The sequence below is a fragment of the Apteryx mantelli genome, chromosome 2 (genome assembly GCF_036417845.1).
Source record: "Apteryx mantelli isolate bAptMan1 chromosome 2, bAptMan1.hap1, whole genome shotgun sequence".
In the NCBI taxonomy this organism is placed as follows: domain Eukaryota; kingdom Metazoa; phylum Chordata; class Aves; order Apterygiformes; family Apterygidae; genus Apteryx; species Apteryx mantelli.
Window position 1 is genome coordinate 72,200,046 of NC_089979.1, and position 21,639 is coordinate 72,221,684.

Sequence of the window (21,639 nt, forward strand, 5' to 3'; positions counted from 1 at the left end):
CTGCCTAAACTGTGGTCTACTTGTTAACAGCTGGCTGTTTGGGTTGTGTTTTTGTTAAGTGGAAATCCTATTTATAGGGAGCAGAACACATGCATGCCCTTGTCTGTGCTACTGCAGATCCTGGTTAATCTTTTCTGGTACAAAAAGGATAGCCTATCAGCTAGCTTACTGTCTATTAAAATTAGCGTGGGAGAGTCTTGGAGGTTTTTTTTCTCTCCATCGCTATCTTGAAGCTTTGGAGCAGACTGATAGCACAGAGACAGGCTGCTCATCTAGAAGCTGGGGGCAAATGTTTCCCTTGTAGCTGCTCTCTTCCAGGGTACAGAGGAAGCCACGCATGGTGGTGGTGCTCTGACACAAAAGGTCATTAACAGCATTGTAGTGGCGTAAGCATCTGATTTTAAACAAGATGTTAAATGTGTATGCATCACACCCCGTTCTTTACTCGGAGGAGGACAGGGTTAGGTTTTGTTTTTTTCTTGAAAATTAGATGGCAGGGAAGGTACCTGAGATGGTAGGAGGCTGGGAACTGTTTCATTCCTGCTTTGAGGGTTTGGGGGAGACATGCAGCTGCAGGGACCATACCTGAGGCAGTTATAATACAGGCTAGATCCTTGGCATTTAGTGGACTTTGCTTATATCCTTTGTCAGTTTTACCTGATCAGCATTCACCAAATTGGGGGCACTGTGTAGTTGCAGTATGTACTGGCAAATATTCAGGAACCAGGTTCTGAATGGAGAAACTGGGGAGACTGGAGGAGTTCCTCAGTGCAGCCTTGAAGTATCTGCTGGTGCTGGGGGCAGGATTTAAGGGATCTTTCTTTAGCTCAAGTGGTAGAGTTTGTATCTGTGGACCTGAAAGAGCAGGATTATGATTGTGTGTGTGTGTGTATTCATCTGTAAGTGCATGAGGGAGATTCCTGTAGTTGGAGAGATCTGCTTTTGTTTGTGAACAGGGTGCAAATTAGCTGGGTAATTAGTAAATGTGCAAATGTAGTTTGCTTGTCCAACTCAAAATGATTTCATCCACAAACACTTAAGATGACAAAAAAAAGTTGGCAGTGTTTCACTGTCTGCTTTAGAAAATGTGACTCATTACTTCATGGGTTGTCAGGGGTATTTCTCAGGGCATTTTTCTGATCTCCCAGCTAAGCTGTGTATGTGGGGAGCATGTGGGTGTGAAGCCTCCGTTCCAGCATGTTGTCCAGGAACTGCCTTGCCTTTGGGAAGAGTAGCTATCTTTTCCCACAAGAAGACTCTGGCTCCAAATTTGCAGAAAGAACACATTCAGTTCCTAAATAGAATTTGCATTTTGGTGCAACTCCGCTGAACAGGTAGGAGCTGAGATATATCAGACATGAACTTTTTAAGGAACTTTTCAAGGAAGAAGCATTACTGGACTATTAGTCAGATTTGACATAAATCAGTATCCGGATGAAGGGCTGCTGTCTTCAGCCAAAGGTTATTGCTGAGTAACGTGCCCTAATAGAAGGAAAGAGAAAGATGTTGTGCCTGTCTGACCTGTTCATGAGAACAGTGCTGCAAGCTGCTCAGACAGAAAGCACATGGGTGCTTTGAGAATACCTGGAAAGGTAATGATGCTCTGATAAGAGGACAAAGGGAAGTAGGAGACTGCAGAGACTGGCATTCAGAGAAATCCAATTAGTATCCAGTCTTCAAGGCAATGGTTATTACAAACAGGACTTCAAGACTGGAAATGAATTGTTACAGCAGTAGAATCACTTTTTTTCTGCTTGAATTGTTGCTACTTATGACATGTGCCTCCCACAAATATCTTGTAACTTAAGGAAAACAGTGACAATTCACATTATTTGATATTCATGGATAGTCTTTATTTTAATTCATTCCCAGAAATTATGCCATGAGTCTGGAATAAAGACAGCTGCTGTTGTATACTGTGCAGAATACAGAGCAACCTGGTTTGTCTGTCCACTCCTTGGTACCCAGTCCCTTGTTACAAGAGTCCCTGCAATAGAGAGTTCAAAAAAAGGCTCAGCATGTGCAGATGCACGGGAAGCAGGAGAATGAAGAGGTTCTGCTGGGGACCGGGGTGAAGATGATCACAGACTAGATTCCAGCTAGAATAATGAAGGCATGCACCTCAGTGTGAATAATTGTTTCTCACATAGCATGATCCTTAAGTGAATATGAACAGACTGCCTAGGAGATGTATGTAAATTTTAAATGAATTGTTTCAATCAATTATCTGTTTACACCTCTCAAAGCAGTGTGTACTGGTGTAAGTATTATATAAATCTGTCTGCATTTCAAATTCAGACATATGGGCATGAATATTCATGTACTAATTCAAATATAAATGAATAATTAACATCCATGACATCACCAGGATCCACTTATAGAATCATAGTACAACACCCACGAGCATCATCTATGAAGATCACATTAGTATACTTTGGGGTGTATTCTGCACTGACTGACAATCTATTGCTAGCAAAGGATGCAAAACAACATAGGTTTAGTGCTTTCTGTAGGGCACCACGCCAGCCTGATATAGATGATGGGGAAGAGCTGAGCAGATACTTGACATCTGTAAATGCTCGCCATTCTGTCACCAGGGCAGCTCATAAAAAAAAAAAGGACTCAGCTAAACCATGAGTATCACTTAAAAAAAAAAGCCCAAAGACTGACTCTAGCTACTTGCCCGGTTGTTCGAGGCTTTCCAGGCTGTGAAGCATATACTTTTCCAGATATAACTTCTGGTCCATGGACTTCTGAGGGTCTGGGATGATTTCTGAGGGATCTGCTAAATATAAATAAGAAAAGCAAAACTCTTGTCATGGCACGTAAATCTTCTAAGCAAGAGTCAGCACCTCTCTTAGAAATTGCTCAGAGATCTGCAAAGCGTAAAGAGTTGAAAACCACTGAGCTATGTGATTGGAGTTTTCTCATTTGTTGAAAACCTGAAGATGAAGGAATGCTATAGTGTCTCTATATAGCTGTAGGGTCTTTAGCATTCAGTGCTGAGACAGCTCTACCTTCTCCATGTTAAACCAATATCTGTGGGACTTGGCTTTGGTTAGTAAAAGGAAATCCATTGGTGAATCACATATTATCAATTGTTTCTTATCATCAAAGGGCCTGATGGAGTTTCTCCTGCCAGACACCAGTCAAGCTACTATTATTCAGTTGCATATATTGTACCCTTGCGCTCTTTAATTTCCTGAGGGTGACCAGGCCGCAGGTCTAGTTTTTCCCCAAAGGGACGGTTCAGCTTCTTTAAGCACCCGGTAGTAGTGCTGATCCTTCTAGAGATCTCTCAGACGTTTGAGTACAACTTTTCTCAGAGCAACAATGGCCACTCCATATTTACAATTTATTTCTTTGTGGACAAACGGTAGTAAAAGCAAGTAAACTCACAGATTTTGTTAAGGGTTTCAAAACTGATCTCAGACCCAGATTATGCATTAAAGCATCTGGATGTCTTTTCTTGTCTTTGTTTCTTACCACTTTTGAGTTTTCTTCAGAGTTAGTTCAGACAGTGATAGTGACCTCCAAAATGGAGGGCATATCTTCTTGCCCAAACCAGTTCGTACACAACCAGCTACCTTTGGTTGGTTCTGCACTTAGGAAGGACTACTTTACTATGGTAGGCATGTGGGCAGCACTCAGGAGAATGCATGCAAATTAAATCAGAGTTGGGAAATGACAGGATACAGGTATTCTTAAACAGGTAAAATCAAACTGGAATTTTAAAGTTGTATCTAGGCAGATTCTCAAATGCACCTTCTTTGGGAAGGCCTTGAAAACAGGAGATGAGGTGTTGCAAAGTGTTTGTAAGAAGCAAACTCTGCAAAATGGGGGTTGCAACTTTAGTGCTGAAGGTGTGAGCTACAGTATGAAATTTCCTACTTAGCAGCTTTAAGTAGACTCCCCAATTCTCACATAGCCCTTCTTCTAGGGAGAGGCAGATCCTGTATTCCTTTAGAGCACGTTACATAGATGTTGTCTAGACAGCTTCGCCTGACATGATCATGATTTTGAAAAAATACTTTTTTTAATTAGAAGAATTAAACCAAACCAGAAACATGAGGTGGTTCTAAGAATCTGTCCTCTTCCTAAAAGGAATAAATAAATACAGAACACTGTAGTTCTGAGATCTTGCCTTGACTCTCAGACCAATGGGAGGAAGGACAGTGAGGGGAAACAAGGCCTGGTTAGACAAAGATCCTGGCAGAACAGGATGCAGAAACTTATTTTTGCAGTCCACTGGCAGTCAGAATAGACTTGAATTTTGTGTTTCTTTCTTTCCATATAGGGCTGGTAACAACTAACTCTTTCCTCAGCTAAGTGACCCCCTGCCGGTTGGAATTTGGAAATCAATAGAACTTTTTGTATTGTTTTATTCTGCTCTCTGTGAACATGTTTTATGAAGTTGGTGTCACGGAGCCATCTCTAGAGTAACCTGAGGACAAGCATTCTGTGAATTTGTGCTTGTTTAAATAGCTCAGCTAAATTGAGGGGAAGCTATACTCTCTGACATAATGGGATGTTGATAATGTTCAAATTTTATTGGTAGCCTCATGCCTCAAGCCCCATGGGAGTCATTAATTGAAAATAACTAGCTGCAAGATTACAAACCGGCAGGCAACACAACAGGGAGGGGAAAAAAACGCCGTCAGCACCAAACTGACCAAACCTCCACTCGCACATGCCTAGGCAGGCAGTTCATGCTGTAGATTATAAATCTCAATGGAGGAAACAAGCCGTGATAGGTCTTGCTGAGGAGAAAATCATAGATGTGGGTATGTTCCTAGAGCAGAAATGAGCACCGGATGGCTCAGACCTTGCCTGTTCCGCTGAGGTCTAATGGGGAGATTTGGCAATTGCACACAGTTTGTCTTCACAGAAGTATAGGATGGCATCAGGAGGGTCTGTGCTTGAAGTAGTCCTGTGCTAATTAAGACTAAGGAACTTAAAATGTTGCAGTGATTAATTACTTGGAAAAAGGAGGAAAGACCCAAGCTGGGACTGCTACCGATTTTTTTGACTGTTGCTTCATTTGCCTTCAAGGGACCTGAGTTCAGGCCTGGTCCAAAACATCAAAAAAAAAACCATCCCCAAACAAACCCCATCACTGTTTCAAACCAGCCCAAGCTGAATTTCAATGATCAGATCAAATGTTCACTTTGACTATTTTATCTGTTTTTAACTTCAAATTACATGACTTTCCTAGTGTTTTGATATTGTCAAAATCACTTTATAGCAACAGGTCCCAGTAGATTATAACATCCTATAATACTCTGTTATGTTAAAACTTTATGGCAGCAGGATACGCTTATGGCCTGAAAAACATTATTTCAGGGGTTTCGGGAATGGGGAGGAAGAATTGAGTTGTTGCTTCCTAACAGAAAAGGAAAGGCAGGTAATGGTATTACCTGTGGAGGGCTAGCTGGTGAGGAGGGAAATTGCCGTGTGTCTTAGTCTCAAGCTTTCCCAGCGAGCCTTTGCCTGCAGGTCGCAGTGGAAGTGCAGAACAGCAAAGTCCCATCGGTGCTACACCGGCAGCCCCAAGAAAGAAATTAATTCCAGCTTCCCCAGGCATGTGAACGTGCCCTCGCAGTGTTGCTCCGCACATCCCTCCCGAGCATCTTTCCCGAGTAACAGTTCCTGGGCTGCTGCTCCTTTCTCAGTTTGCTCTGCTCCAGCTCGCGGCTCGCCGGCCCCTGCCTGGCGGTGCTCGCCCCCGTGGGGTGGGCGCGGGGAACACCCGGCCCCTCGCCGACGAGCACGTTTCGCCTCCCGCTCTGCCGTCTTTTGGGGAAGGGGTTAACGGAGTCGTTTCCCCCCATGCCCTCCTTCCCCGCACATTGTAGTGCGGCAGGCTTGCCTTCTGCTTGTGCCCACGTGCCCGCTTGGGGGGGGGGGGTGGTTTTGTGCAGTGAGAGTCAATTCACTCTGGTTTTAGCCAGCTAACCCCTTGCGCGTTTTCTGGTCCTCCCTTAGGACCAAGCTATGCTGCAGGCGCCGTCCGCGCCGGGCACTGCACCGAGCCCCGCTCGGCAGCGGCTCCCCGGATCCCTCCCGGGCCCGCGCCGCCGCCGCCGCCGCCCGCGGGGCCCCTCCCGGGCGCGGGCGGTGCCGCCAGGGGGCGCGCTGCCACCGCGGGCCGCGCCGCGGAGCCTGAGCCGGAGCGGGAGCCGGGGGCGCTGCCGCCCGCCGCGCCGCGCCGCGCCGCACCGCACCGCGGCGCTTCGGGAGCCCTGCGCCGCGGGAGCGCGCGCCGCGGGAGCGCCTGCCCCGGGAGCGCCTCCGGCCACTAACTCCGGGGAAGGGTAACTATTTTATTTTATTTTATTTTATTTTATTTTATTTTATTTTGTAGCGTATGTGACCTGGTAGCTATTTCGGCGCCAGCACCACGCGCGCAGGGCAGGGTGCGTAACCCGCTCTTGAACTCAGCGGCGCGCCCCTCCGCGCCCCCGGGCGCAGCGCGACGGGAAGGGCCCGGCGCCGGCGGCAGCGGCCCCGCGCCTGCCTGGAGGCCGCGCCGCGGCGGCGAGAAGGGACTGCGCGGGCTAACGCCGCTTTTTCCTTGAGACGGGGTCGCATTTTGCACCGGTGCCTGCGCGCCGGCAGCGCTGGCCGCGAGCGCAGCCGGGCTGCCCCGGCGGCCGGCGCTCTCTCTGCGTCGTGGGGATAACGACCCGCATGCTACCCGCCGCTTCGGCGTCTCGCCCAGTTAGCAAGCACCACCCGAAGGCAGGGCTGCAAAGCCCTTTGGGGAGCCGCCTGCTCCCTCTGCCAGCTTTAGGGCAGCTGTCCCAGCAGATGGGTTTCTGACTTGTTCTTTAAACTCTCGAAGGACAAGGATACCATGACCTCCTCCACTGTTTAATTATCCTCGTAGTTAGAAAGGTTTCCCCCCTCACATTTAACTAAATTCTCTTTACTGCAAATTACGTTCAAGGTGGGATATGAATTAGACACATAAAATGCTCATGTAAAGTCTTTCCTTGTAAAAACCTCTTTCCTATTGGAAACCGGTTATCATCTCTTCTCAGTTTTCTCCTTCTCAGACTAAAGAATTGTTTTTACCTTTCTTTTTCATTAATGTTTTCCAAGCCTTTTCACAGCCTTGTTTCCCCTTTCTGTATTCCTTCTGATGTGTCTGCCTGTTTCTTAAAGTTTGCTGCACCAAAGTGGACCCAAGTACCACCTAGTTGCAAGCACTGCGTGTAGTGATTACATCTACTCTGAACACCTGCAACACATGCTTCTGAAATTGCTGGGAGCGTTTCTGCATTTATTATAGCTTAGTCCTGTCAGGCTGGCATCCTTACAGCAGCATTTTAAATTGGAGAAAAAATAGCAGAGCTTTTATCCCTAGATAAAACCTCTTCCTCAATCATCTTATTTCAAGTAACTCTCCTAATAAAATTAAAGTGAATCTATATCCCTCATGTGCTATAAAGTGTTGCTTAGGGCTTGAACAAAGCTGTCTCTGTTCAATTAGTCTCTAGCATGTTAAAAGGAAATTCTGATTCTTTCCTTCATCATCAATAATAATTTTCAAAAAGATTTCTCACAGCAAAGCTTGCAGCAGTGTGGAATTTTTATGTGAAGCTTCTATTTGGATTTCACTTCTCTTGTAAGCAAAATTAGTCCCCGCTTTCAGTGGATATGTTTCATTATGTTTTACCTCCCACAGTGTCCAGGCTGAGCATTCAAAATACTGCTTGTAGCTCCCTTATTTGATACGTGAGGACTGATTTATATGTCTCTCATGAAACAGAAACGTCCCTATGCTGTGAGTAGAAGTTCCCTTGCCTGGGGTCAGTGGATGTTGAGTTGGTGCGTCTGCCTCCAAGGTCTACCTTGCCTCGTGCAGGAGCAGTGGTGGGGACAGTAGCTGGGTTATAACTGGCCTTTAGGATGCTCTGATGAGTCACTGCTGATCTTCCTGGACACAACAGCCAGTCTGCAAATTTGTGACCCACCAGTGCTGGGAAAGGGAGGCTGGACTCTACAAATCATCATTTGCCATTCCTCAGTTCCTCCTGCTCCTGGCTGTCCTGCAGTGCTCTCTGTGGGGAGGCGGACCTCACTTGCTAGCTGCTCCCTTCAGCTCAGGCAGCACCTTTTGGTCCTTGGAGAGCTCTTAAGGGTGTGCAGTATGGAAGGACACCTGAAATAGGCTGCTGCTGAAACCAGAGGAAATGAGGAGATAGGAGGACAGTAAGAAGCTCAACCTACAGCTCCTGGCTAATTTAAATGTTTTGTGGGAGAACTGAAAATGTGCTTTCTGGGCTGTCCCCTCAATGCACAATTGTTTTGTTTTTTCTTCATGGTTATGTGGCTGTGAGAGTATTGCAGTGGATGCAGTACAAAACAACACACACAGCTTGCCCTCCTTTTTCTCCACATGCACTTAGGAGACCACACAGGAACGTGAACGTATATCACAGCTGTGGTTCCCCCATGGCTCCTCTACTGGCATTTTATGCTGCTTCTGCCACCTCTGCCACCATGGGTCTGGTGTGCCAAGCGGGGCTGCAGGATGGCTCCCATAGGCCTGGGCTAGGTCTTACCCTAGAGGGCATAGGTAGCATCTGTGACCATCTTTCTTCAGTGAGAGGACCAAAGACCCTCTTCAGATTGCAAATGAGGCCTCGCTAGCTATTCATACACAGAACTAAGAAATTTTTTCTAAATTAGCTTTGATGTATCTATATACATCTTTCTGGGAATTTTGTTCAGCTTGTCGTCTTGCCGCATGCTAAGCCTTGTGTTGATGTTTTTAGCATCCTAGCCATTTGGATTGTTACTTCTTTTTTCTGCTGGCATATTGCTGTATAACCCACCAGGCACAACATTTCATCTTTAATTTTATCTGCAGCTTAAAAATCTTATGCTTTTGTGTAGACTTTCAAAGTAGCTACTCCTCTGCCTGTTACATTCTCACAGTGTAACAACTTTTACCTTGTGCTTTATTCTGGAGCTTAGTAACTTATTTTAGCAAATGCAAATGTTGCACCTGAGAAATGGCATGTTATTACTCTTTTGATTTTATTCTGACAGTGTTGTCTGGAACATTCTCCTTTGCAACGGGAATTTTCTGTGTGTATTCTAGAGAAAAAAGGACAGGACTTGCAGTATGAAAGTACCACTTCAGAGCAATGATACTGTGCAGGGGAAGAGCGGGGAGGAAAGGACACAGCAATTGCTGTAAATGTTTGTGTATTTCCTGGTGGTTGTTATCTTTCTCTTACCCCTTTGTTCTCTTTCCTGTCCTCTGGAGCTTGGCCGTGACCTTCACGTTGCGGAGAGATGCTTAGGGTTCGAAGGGAAGCAGGGAGGAGAAGATGGACAAGGTGTTTCTTTTCTGTGGTTTTTCCTTCCCCATATGGCTACAGACTCTGCTCATTCTCAGGTTTCTGTCGTGTCCTCGTTCATCTCAGCCACACTGTTAGCCTGGAGGCCGAGGCGGCGTTACTGCAAAGATGGGTGGGAAGAATGGGGACGCCAGGCTGGGCTCCCAAATGTGGCCATTGAGCATGTTACTGGGTGCCAGTTAAAGCATGGGCGCTTAGTAGCAGTTGAGCCCCTTCAAAGCCTGCCTGAGAAGGATCCTTGTGGGCTAGAAGTGGAGCAAGAACTGCAAGTTAGGGCTGAGGTCCAACTGTGGGCCAGCTCCTGACTAGCTGTGTGAATCCCACTGGTCTGGTTAACTGGTCTGTGCAAAAGTAAATGGGTGCTTGGTAGTAGCTCCCCAACAGAATTATTTCCTAATAATATCAGGCTCACTTTTTGCATGATCATGTTTTAAAAAGTAATCAAGAGGGACAAGGAAGACACAACTTGTGTGTGTGTGTGTGTGTGTGTGTGTGCATGCATGTGTGTGAAAGTGAAGCAAAGAAACTGCTTGAGTTACACAGGAGACTTGTAGAAGAGCAGGGACTTGTCTCAATTCTCCAGCTAGTATTCTAACCACTCATTTTTCTCTTTTCATCAGTAACACTTTTTCTAAGCAATTGTAATAGGTGTGAACAATCTGTGAATGTTTTTATTTTGATTGAGGGAGCATTCACCTGTGAAGAGAATGAAAAGTGGTGCTAGAGGCTGAATGAGATGCTTGCTGGCGGTATTTTTGAAGTGGATCAGTTTTGCTTTTGTTTTTGTTTTAATCTCTGTGATGCGCTCCTCCTTTCTGAAAATCCTCACAGTCTTCTGGCTCCGGTTTTGATATGGGACCTGATGGCTTTTACATTATATGTCTTTTAACTGCTTTGTTTCTGCAGGGTTTTAGTACCTAAATGAGATGTGACATGGGAAGATATTTGACAGAATTCTGAACAATTTTTTAATTTACAGCTTTGACTGCAATTAGTGTAAACTTGTATCTTTGGTTAGAAAAATTTTTTAAATCCTTTTCTGTTTTCCATTTCTGAAATGAAGGCAGATATACTGGTTGCCCATTGTATACTTAGCCCTGTTAAACGCTGACTGTCTGTGTGACTACCTACGCAGATCAGATATAAATATCTCAAGCTGAAGGTAAATCTCCCTTCCAGCAGCCTTAGTTATATGGTCCTTTGGCATTCTGCCCCAGAGGTGAGTCTTATGGGAATCTTATCATCCTTCAAATTCATGTTTAGGCTTTAAATGTAGTAGGCTTCAGTTCAGCAGCCAGTGAAGTGGAATGTGCTAAACTTTCCTTTACAAATATGAATATTTTAATGAGATTACCAATTATGGACATTTTGGAATTATAATAATAGAGATAATTGTCCCTCCTGTTGCATTCTTTTTCTTTCTTCTTTTTTTGGACAGAATTGTGGAAAATTTTTTGTCGGTATCTAAGTGTTCTGATGGAAGCTTTAAATAGAAGGGGCAACTATTTGTCTTCCAGAAAGGTTTTGCTGTGTCTCTATTTTTTTATTTTATCCCTATACAGGCCACATATACCAGAGCTTGTCACAGCAGTTGTCTTCTGCTGAGTCTTCAGCATTCAAGAAGAAAAATTGAGTTTTTCTTCTGAGGCTCCAACTTTCCAGTTTTTCTATTAGCTCCCTAGAACATGTACTCAAAAACTCAGTCTGTCCAAGTTGATGGAAATTCGTAATCCACATTGGACATGAGCCTTTGTACGGCCATTAAGCCAAGCAGTTGTAGAAATAAGGGGTTGAAATTCATCTCACCTAACCTCTACAATGGAATTACCATATATGATACAGTCACTCTCCCTTCTGTAGGCAGAGAGGGGCATGAGAGGCATGCCGGAGGCAGGTTCTCCTGACTTCTTTTATCTGTCCATTTTGTATGTAGATGTCTATACTATAAGGATATATACTTCTGTAAGAATACTTGTAGCCTCACTGCCTTCTTTTATATTACTTGAGTTACAGAGCTGAAAACTAAGCAAACTCAGTAATTGCTATAATGTCACGTATAGTGCGAATACAGCAACAAAAGCTCTTTGAATTGTTTCAGAGAGAATCCTCAACCTTAATTCACAGGTTTTGTGCGTACGTAATTAACAGCATATAAGTCTTTCAAAATAAATGAATGAAATGTGTGGCATGTGTTTTCCAATGTGTAAAGGTGCAAATTTCCCCTCTGATCTGTTCAAAACATGCTGTGAACCACATCACGGAATAAAGGCTGTGCCTTACACAGTCCTGTAGTACAAGAAGACAAGCAAGAGCAAAAATTACATTTCTGTTTGCTTCACAAAGTCAGCATTTGACGGACAGTTCTGCTTAGTAAATAAGAGGCTGAAAGGTGTATTTTGAAGACAAATTTTTTGGCTGTGCTTTCTGTCTACATTCATTACCAATTTTGAGGTAAAGCTGCTGGGTTTGTTGTGATGATGAATGATTAAGTGTGCTACAGGTGTGTGTGCTTAGCTTATGATTTTTGCACAAACATATGGACAATGCTTTAAAAGTGTATATATATATATGTATATTTTAAATGGTAATGTCTGATTAACAGACTTAATTTCTTTGATGCTTCTATTGGAAAGCAACAGTCAGGTTTCCAATATATTGCCTTTTCTTCAGTACTTATTACAACATTTCCTGGCATTCATCAACACTTCTAAATTACTAGGAAGAATGTGATTAATCATTCAGTTCCTTATGCTTCCTACCAGACGTATAGAGATCATTGCAGGCAAGTTGAAGTAAGCCATTTAAAATTTTCAAAACATGCTGCAACTAGTGGAAATTTGGGGTAAACACCAGTTGAAACAATCTATCAACACGTTATACAGTACAAAAGGTAACTCAGTATCTGACTGTAACTGAGGATGTGATGACTACCAATTGTTGAGTTATCTCTGAGGAACGCTTTCTCTGTCACTGAAGTCAATTAAAGTCTAGGGAAGGAGTTTGTGGAATTCATTTTGGGTCCAGCTCCAACACATCTCAAAGCAACTTGAGAAACCAGAGTTCAAATGTCAAAAGCCCCAAATTCTGAGCCAGACCAGGAGAACTGACAGTCCTGTGCTTGCACTGGGATTTATTTGGTCTCTCTGGATTAACTCAGAATTCATATACATGAGTTCTGTTCAGGCCCAAAAGGAACAGTAAACCAAATAGACAAGTTCACACTGTGAAGATCAGCATTTTCATCTTTGTCTTGCGGATCTGAAGTGTTTGGAAAGCCTTGCATAAAATGAACTTTTGCCAAGTTTTCTGAAATATTTACCTCTAATTTGTCTACATTGTATTTATTTGGCAAAAATGTATGTTGCTCTGTTTCTGACCCTGAGAGCTTACCTGTGAGCTGCAACCTATATCTCCTATATCTCACCAATATCTCTGTTTCCAGAATTTATCCCTAGTTCGTCAGCAAAAGTTTAAATCTGCTCCTATCCCTACTACTTTACAAATTCGCATCACCACTGAAATGAGCGCACCCCCAGCAGTCAAAGAGCAGCAGCCAAATGCATTTAATGTGCCACTTGGTGAGGCGGGGAGGGAAGGTTCTGGCCAAGAAACTGGTGCAAGTGCGTAGGCTGATTCCCTCTGAAAAAAACAAACAGTCCTTTTATGTCCACACAGAAAAGTAACATCTTTCTATCCCCCCCTCTGCAGCCTCCTTTTCTAGAAGCAGTCGCTCAGAAGGGCTTAGAGCAGCATTATGCCTGCGCCTCCACAATTCACGCATGTGGCTACAGGAAAAATGAGTAGTTTTGAGTTGCTGTTTAGGTAGCAATAACACAAGCAATAACAAAAGCCCTCTGACTTAATAAAAAGAAGGAAGAAAAGCCTTGAGGCTTAGTCATTTAAACATAGTAATCCTCAGCTACCATGTTTTACCCTAGGTTCGGTGCTATAAGAAATCTAGCTAGAGTGAACATACTTGTGCCTCAGCAAAAGCTGCCAGCTGAACGTGAGCCATGCAGGATTTAAGTTGGGTATGAGTTTGCATGCTGTCTCTTGCTCGCAGAGAAAACAAGTCCTGGAAGCCTGGTTTCTGGTTCGAGGCATCAGTAATGTGAACTCTCCACCATTTCTGTGCTAAACACTACATTTTGAGCTGCTGCTACTCAAGTGAAGGGGTATAGCCACTGAATACTTATTGAAGACCTGTTTTCTTACAGTTCAACACTTGACATGTACAGACCAACAATATATATGGGTTTTTGATCTGATTAATCCCTTCTTTTTCTCAGTGCTCCATGGTACAATTGTCACTAGACCTGAAAACCTGCTGTTCTAATGGAAGTAGAAGCAACCAGCCTAGGGAGAGCATCTCTCCTCACCCCGTGACTGACTGACTTGAGAAGTATTTGAGCCTGCTTTTGCTTCAGGCTATGGGACTTAGACTCAGTTTGTCAAAGGCATTTGGCCAAGACAGTCTCACACCTGCCCTGTGAAGGCCAGCCACGAAGGCTTTGGGATTTTGTAGGTTCCTCATCTAGTCCTGCTGTAGCCACAGGAAACTGATTTACCTTATTTTTAGCATAATTTTTGTATCCAAAAGAGGGTTATACTGTTGGGAATGTACCTTAATCCTGCAGTGATTTGCCTTTCCTTGTTTCAACTTCTGTGTTTTCTATTTTCCTTTGCCTGCACCCTTTAAAGCTAAATCATGTTCAGTTATGTACCTGCTAAAAGAGGAGGTGAAGTGTTTTAAGTACTGTGAGAACCCTAGAAGTAAATCCACCTAAATATCCAGATGAGGGAATTGTGAGTAACTAGATCATGTGGGCTGAAGAAGAAAAAAAGATGTAATTGCTGTATTGGCCACGATTGCCATGCATAGAGGAATGGCTAGCACTGGAGGGCAGTGTCTTGGACAGGCTGAACTTGTAGTCTGTTTGTAGTGGCAAAGGCAGAGTAAACCACAGCAAATTCTGTGTTTGGCTCTGTGCAATATCTCAGTCTGGGATAATTATAGTGTTTGAGAAGAAAGACAGGAATGAAAACCTTTCTTAGAAAATCTAATGCAAAGGAAAGCACAGCGCAATCCAGTACCTTTTCTTCTGTCTGACGCTTCAGCCGCTGCAAGCACCACGCCCTTGTTCACACAGTCAGTGCAGTATAGGGAAGGTCCTATCATATGAATCACATAAAAGCCATCTCTTGCTGGATGCAGTTGTGTATTAGGTACAGTTTGGTGTTATGAACACTACTGAGATATTCCAGCATTACTCATTTTCAGGCCACTCTGATATTGATGCATTCCCTTCAATGTTCTGTGTTTGTGACCTATTTTTGATGAGTTTCACATCTGCCTTAGCAGCTCTTTGACAACCAGAAAACAGAACTGTTTACTGAGTTCACAGCTGCTGCTAATATTGATGCAACTGGCCAAAAATGACTGTTTGCTTGGTTAGCTCATCCTGTTGAATGAATCTCTCCACAGGGTTTGTTACAAGTTTGTTTTAACTGGAATGCTATCAGAAAGTCCCCACATCTGTGAAATTCTCATGCTTCAGCCTTCCTAGAAACTCAGAAACATATACCCCCTCACTAATTCCAGTAACTTTCATGTATTTCCTATAGCCTGACTACACCAGCTTTTCACAGACAGTGAAAACATGTCAGTCCATTATAAATGGGGCAAAATTCCTAGTGTCATCCCGTAATACGAATACTACTGATAGCTTCATACTTGAACAAAACATGCAAGGAAATGGGTCTTTTCATCTAGTTTAAGGACACCTTTACCTAATGTCTTCTATCGCAGTGTTTTATTATGGAAACTAAATTACCTTATTTTTGTATACAAAAGAGGTTTAAACTTTTAGGAATGCACCTTAATCCTGCAGTGATTTGTCTTTCCTTGCCTCAATTTCAGTGTTTTCTACCATTGCTTTGCCCTTATTGTAGAATTTCTCAGTGAGGCTATGTCCTTTAAGTCTGATCTCCAAGCTGTGCTATGTTCTGAGTGTTTATGGGCAGTTTGGTATTCTTGCACTTTATTCCTCTCCAGATTAGTTACTTGTGGAACTTTGTTTCTACTGGTCAAACAAATTATTGGATCTGTTATTGATTTAGCAGATTATTTGATTGGTTTAGGTGGGAGAAGTTGCATCTGTATGAAATCTGGACACAAGTTTTGTGTCATATTTAAGCATTGATTAATAGCACTGCACTGCAATGAATCTGTGCACACTGCTGTCCTTCAAAGAATGGAAACAGAGGTTTCAGGTCCCATAAAGCAATTAGTTTGTGGGTGTGTAGCTTTAGTTCCAGCTATACAGGCCTATGCCTGAAGACTGTCCTTTCTGATTCTGAAATACTATTTGGAGGTGCTATTCATCTTCACCCAAGTGCACACGTTTATTATAATTGTATTTCTCTAGCCTCTTCTTGTGTTTCAAAAAGCATTCAAGCCTTTCTACATACTTGTGAGATAAATGTTAGAGATGTAACTGTAGTTTGGATTACAGATGTGGGAACAAAGGCAAATGGGTATGAAAGTCAGTATGTCAGAGAAAAAAATAGGCCAAAAGATTTCTGACTCCTACCTGTGTTTTATTCTTCCAGCAATTTTCATGTTTTAATCAATTTTGGAACTTCTACTGTCATGGTATCTCACAAGTAGCTTTCATTTCTTAACGGTTTTGAAGAATTTTTTTCCAGTTTGCTTTCAGTTGTTAATGAAGCATATCTTGAATTTTGTCCTGTCCACTGTGAAACTTATGCAGACAACTCTAAAATACCTTCTGATCCCTACCTGCTTATTCTTAGACAACAACAAGAAATGTACTGACCAGCCTTTGCTCTCATTTTGTCAGCTGCAACCGACAGAATATACCAAAACATTTGTCTGGGCTCTTCTTAGATGGACTAAAATGTTTAATTGTTCATACGCTTTTCAGTTTGCATTGTTTTAGCCTAGATGAGCAGTGTTGTGTAGTAGCTTAAAAACATTCTATTGGACAGATAGCTAAACTTGCAACACCATGCTCATTTGTACCACAACAGCATGGGGAAACACTGAAAGGGTTAGTCTCCGTTATAGGAGGTGCTGTCCTAAAGGATTCTAAAGAGTGCTTCTTAACTAACTTTCAGTACCTGGAAGTTATGTGTCTAGGTTTCCTTTAATATCAGTGAGAAAGAAAAAACTTCTCTGGAACTGTATTTATTTTGTTTGTCTCAGATACTTACCCTGGGAGATGAGGTCTTGTTCTTATGAGATGTCTTCCTCTTTCTATTCGTTGCAAGGGGAGCCTGGACAAATAGCTGATACTAGGCTTCTAAATTTTACATGGCTAAATCTGTCCAACTTGAATCCCATCTGAATTTAAGGCAAAACATAATGGTGGTAGAACAAATGCGCTATGGGCGGGTGACGTGGAATGAAGGTGGGAAAGAGGTGCCTTATGTCATCGTTACACAAATCTCAGCATTGTCTTGTCTTATGGAGAAGCAGGAAGAGCTACAAATGAATGGCCTTGGTGGCTGCTTGTGGAGGTCACTGGTATGACATGAACACAACTCCCTGACTTATAGATTCCTTGCCAACACCTCACTGCTCCTACAGCTCCAAGCCTCCTCTAATCTTTTTGTGTTAAGAGTCATCCTGCTCAAAAATTCATCTTTGTTCCTTTAGCTTTATTCTTCTCTCTGAGCTCTTTCAGGCTGTAGAGATGGCAGGTAATCATCAGGCAGTCTTCTGACTCCTACCCAGATAGATCTGATTAACTCTTAGCACTCTTCCTTATAGACAGGAGAGAATTTTTAATGGTTTCATAGAGCTTAGCTGCTATAGCATTTTCCAGCTGCAGTATGGTAGTGTATCAATTAACAAACTGACATCTGTGGACCTGACCTCTACCTGCTTAATAGGTCCCTAGGTGCTTGCTGGTGGGGTCCATGGAACTGTGCAAGAAGCAGAAATGCTACAATACAGTGAACATCTCCCTCTGTGGAGAAATTCACAGAATCACACAGTAGCTGAGGTTGGCAGGGACCTCTGGAGATCATCTGTTGCTCAAAGCAGGAGCAACTAGAGCAGATTGCCCAGGACTGTGTCCAGTCAGCTTCTGAATGCCCCCAAGGACAGAGACTACACAGCCTCTCTGGGCAGCCTGTTTCGGTGTTTGACCAGGTTCACAGTAAAAAAGTTTTTTCTTACGTTTAGATAGAATTTCTTGTATTTCAATTTGTTCCCATTGGAACTGGAGAGGAGGAGGCAGCTGTAGATGGGTTCTAGCATAATTGGAAGAAAGAAAACAAAGTATTAGACTGCAAGAAAACAGGGAATTCAGTAGCAAAATTTCTGAATTTCCATGTCACAGTAAAAATCAGCAGATTCTACAGATTAGAACAGGGAAATCCTTCCAGCCCCAGCTAAGATAAATGAGATAGTTCACACCTTTCAGAATTACACTTTAGGGCAGCCTGAAAATGATGGAGAGAGAACTCTGTCAGCATATGCTCAGTGCATGTTCTCAATTTTATCTGTACATGTGAGAGCAAGAGAATCACTTATTTTTTAGAGGCATGCTGGGTTTCTCCAGCACAATTCTGTGGCAATGGGTGAATTCCACAGAAAAGCTTTACAGCCACAGAACATATAAAGTCTGGAACATGGATAAACTGGTTAGGATAAAATAGAAACCATCAAAAGCCTCTGCCAAAATCCGAAGTGAAATGAATAGAAGTTCAGAAAAAGTTCATTCAGTATGGCTGGCTCCTTGTTTCCATCATTTAGAAATAATTACATTTTTGTCACTAACATTGTTTTTAAATGTCAATAGAAACCAGACAACTAGATTTGTAAACCCTGCCCTGTCATATTGAATGTATTAGGTTTTCCAATAACAGTCTCTTTTAAGTAAGGGTGAGGAAGCATTAAAAGCTCAGGAACTCTCAAGTGTGAGGAAGCTATTGAAATAGCTTATTAGGCTGTATGACAAGTAAGCTGAAATGTAATAGGCCTAGAGCTTTGTGAAGGAGCCGGCAAACCATGGTTAACGAGAGGACAGTACCTGAGAGTTTGAAGGCCAGCTGATTTGCGCAAAGGGGATGTTGGAAGGTTCAAGGCAAAATAAACAAATGGGGCTACCCACAGTGACAGTGTTAAACTGAGACCAAAATGCTTCTTTAGCTTGGTTTCTAAACAAAAGTTAGAGTTTGTCTAACCAAAGAAGGCTTTTTCAGTCAGGATTTCCTCCTTTCCATATTCAGGCCAAAGAGTCATTTTCTGTTACCTAATTCACCACGTTTGTTCTGAACCAAACTTTCCTCAGCCTTTTTACTAAGGAGACTGTGGTCTTTCTGCTAATGCAGAAGAGTGTATGATTTTCTTCTTGCAAAGTCCTAGATGGGATCTGTTAACACTGTCCTACCCTCCTATCTCTGTTCTTACCCCTCTGTTTTGATATTCTGCTTAAATATTCCTCCTTCTTTGCACCTGTCATTCACTTTCTGTTAGAAGTCAGAAGATTTTTGGTTCTGATATCTTCTATTAGACCAGGTAGGGTACCTGGTACCTGGGAAATGTAAGCTAGCTTCTGGCAACCCAGGTCCTACTGACAAAGCTGGCATTTTTCATGTCCTTAGGCTAACCACCGTGGTTTAGCAACGGTGCTGGTAGGTTTGTTCTAGGCCATTCATCTCTTACTGCAGAATGTTAGCCCTCATTTAAAGATAAATAAATGAATAACAGGCAGTTCCTAGCATTTGCAGCTTTGAGGATGCAGGTTGAGTGTTACCAGATGCAGTGATATGTATACAGCTTTGCAGGCCTCCTTGAACTATAGCTCAGGGATGTATGACTAGCCTCATTCATCTCAGCGGGGGATTGAGAGTTCCCTGGGAATTTTTCTAAAAAAAGAAAAAAATGTTGGTCTTCAATGGAGATGCATTGAAAAGAAAATGCTAGCCCTACTGAGACAGCTTGGACTTCTGTTAATCACTGCATTGAATTACTGGCTTTTAATGGTACATAATTTTTGGATCTGTCAAAATGCAACAGAGCTAAGGTTGTATACCGCTGAAAAGGTACCACTTAAAAGGTTCTAGAGGGCCTGAGCACAGGTATCATCATTAGAATATGTCAGCTCAAGACAGATTCCCTCAAGAAGTAGGTCAGGAAGCTGCTACAGCTGCAGAGTTGTTACAGCTATTGATGGCTAGCTATAGAATATTACATTATACTAACTCAATTCTTCCCAAAGGGTGGGAATTCTTTATACTTATTTCCTTTTTCACAGATATGACAGATCTGGGATATGTAAAATAGAAGAGAATAGGGAAACAGAAACATCATTTTAAAAAGCAGTGGTTTGAAATCCTAGCTTTCTAATATCTTCTTAAATTATACCTGTATTTTCTCTTTTCCTTTATATAACATAGCTGGCTGCAAAAGACATCTCTTTCCTGTTAGGCTTGTGAGTTACCAGTGTCCTTTACTGAAGTTGCTAGATGATCCCATATCAGCGTAAAATTACTTTTCTCTAATCCCTGCTGCGCCTTAAACCCAGTGCTAGCATTCACCAAAGGTTAGCCCCAACTTCCTTCTGCAAGCACAACATCTCTGAATCATTGCAGACATTCTTCATGTAATCCCACAGTCCCTGAGCAGTTCAGAATAGGCCGACTCGTTCCAGTCCTACCAATGTATTCCTAGCTGAGTCAGGGAGGACACAGAGCCTTTATATAAGCCTGCTATCATGCAGAAATGTAACTGTCTATGAACAATACCACATGGCAGTCAACAGATCTTCATGCAGAATGCTTGCAATAAGACAGGAAAGACGCTTTGTCACCAGCCTGTATGGAAACCAGTCTGATCTGCCTGCTTTATTATACCACATAAAGATGAGTCTGAGGAACAAAAAGGATTCCATCATTAAAAAACAGAACAAAACTGAGATTTAACATGCCTTATCCAGAACACAAACAACCTGGCAAGTATTTGCTGTACAAACCTACATTCTTCCAAAGTCACGTTCTTTGGAGTGTGAGGGACATCACTCCACCATCCTGCACAGTGATGTATGGCTGCAGCACAAAACAGGGATAGATTTTTTTACTTCATATCTATATATACTGTATTTCATTGGATGCTCTCTGCTTATTGAGCACTTCTGCTAGCAGCTTGTAGTGCTTGTCCATCATGTGCTGATGGACCAGATGAGAGTCCCAACTTTGGAAACCAGTATTGCTGAACTTGCAAAGCATTGGCTTCTCCCATCTAGTGGCTCAGGAATTTGTATTATGCTACTGACCCAATGACTGACATTTACATAATTGCAGTTCTGCTATGGTAGGTTGAAGAAGTCTGTAAAAACCTAAAACTACTTTTGTCTTTTTCACCTGCCATATTTCTCAGGGCTTCTTTGAGAGTTGAATTGGCACACAGTGAAGCAAAGTCAGAACAGCATCTTATTTGCTGTTTGCATTGTAATCATCATGTGTCCATCACAAAGTCTGTAACCCTTATTTCAGTCATATCCTCCTTGAACAGAGGCTGAGGTCGGAGAAAACTCCTGAGTCGCCAACCTTGACAGGATCCCATGTGTGTAACAGACGCCAAATGGCGTGTTCTGTAATCCATCTTCTCTAGCTAACTCTTTTCTAATATAGCAAGTAAAATATATCAATATGTTGTTAAGTTAGCAAATATGCACTGTGCAAATCTAATGCTGGTTCCTAGCCTCTAAAAATGCAGGTCTTGCATGATACTGTTGAAGTGAATGATTTGAGAAGGAAGGAATTTAAAACTGAAAGTATCCTAAATTCAGGTTGCTTGGTAGATTCATGGGAAAACTTCCCTTTTTCTTAAACCATTCTACTGTAGACATATTCTTTCTTCTCGTTGCTGCTGCTCCTCTGTGGGGAGCATGAGGTGGAATGAAATTTTGAAAGATTAAAAAAACAATTTAGAGTAATATAGAACTCTCTCTAGCTCTGTTTGGGGTGGAATTTGCAACCTTAAATATGCAAATAAAAGAAATCTTTTTGCAGGAGATAATGTGTCTTGGAGTAATCAATGTTGCTGTGCATGTTCAAATCATTTACTCAAAGGTAATGCAAAATGTTCTTTTTAAAATGTCTATAATACCCAAGTACTGTATAAATAAAGCACTGATCTCCAAAACTTGGAAAAGTTTCTCTCAGCAGGATTAAATGAGTTCATTTATTTTCTTTAAAAGAAACAAAACTAGCATTCTGGCCCTTTTCTGAT

General features: G+C 42.5%; 1 long non-coding RNA gene across 1 annotated transcript; it reads right to left on the minus strand.

Annotated features, from left to right (window-relative positions):
• Nucleotides 1-1,856: 1,856 nt before the first annotated feature.
• On the minus strand, nucleotides 1,857-6,008 carry LOC136991386 (uncharacterized). Its single transcript, XR_010883584.1, has 3 exons — nucleotides 5,418-6,008; nucleotides 2,684-2,785; nucleotides 1,857-1,987 (listed from the first exon to the last, which is right to left on the minus strand). It is a non-coding gene; the product is annotated as an uncharacterized lncRNA (long non-coding RNA).
• Between the last annotated feature and the right edge of the window lie 15,631 nt (nucleotides 6,009-21,639).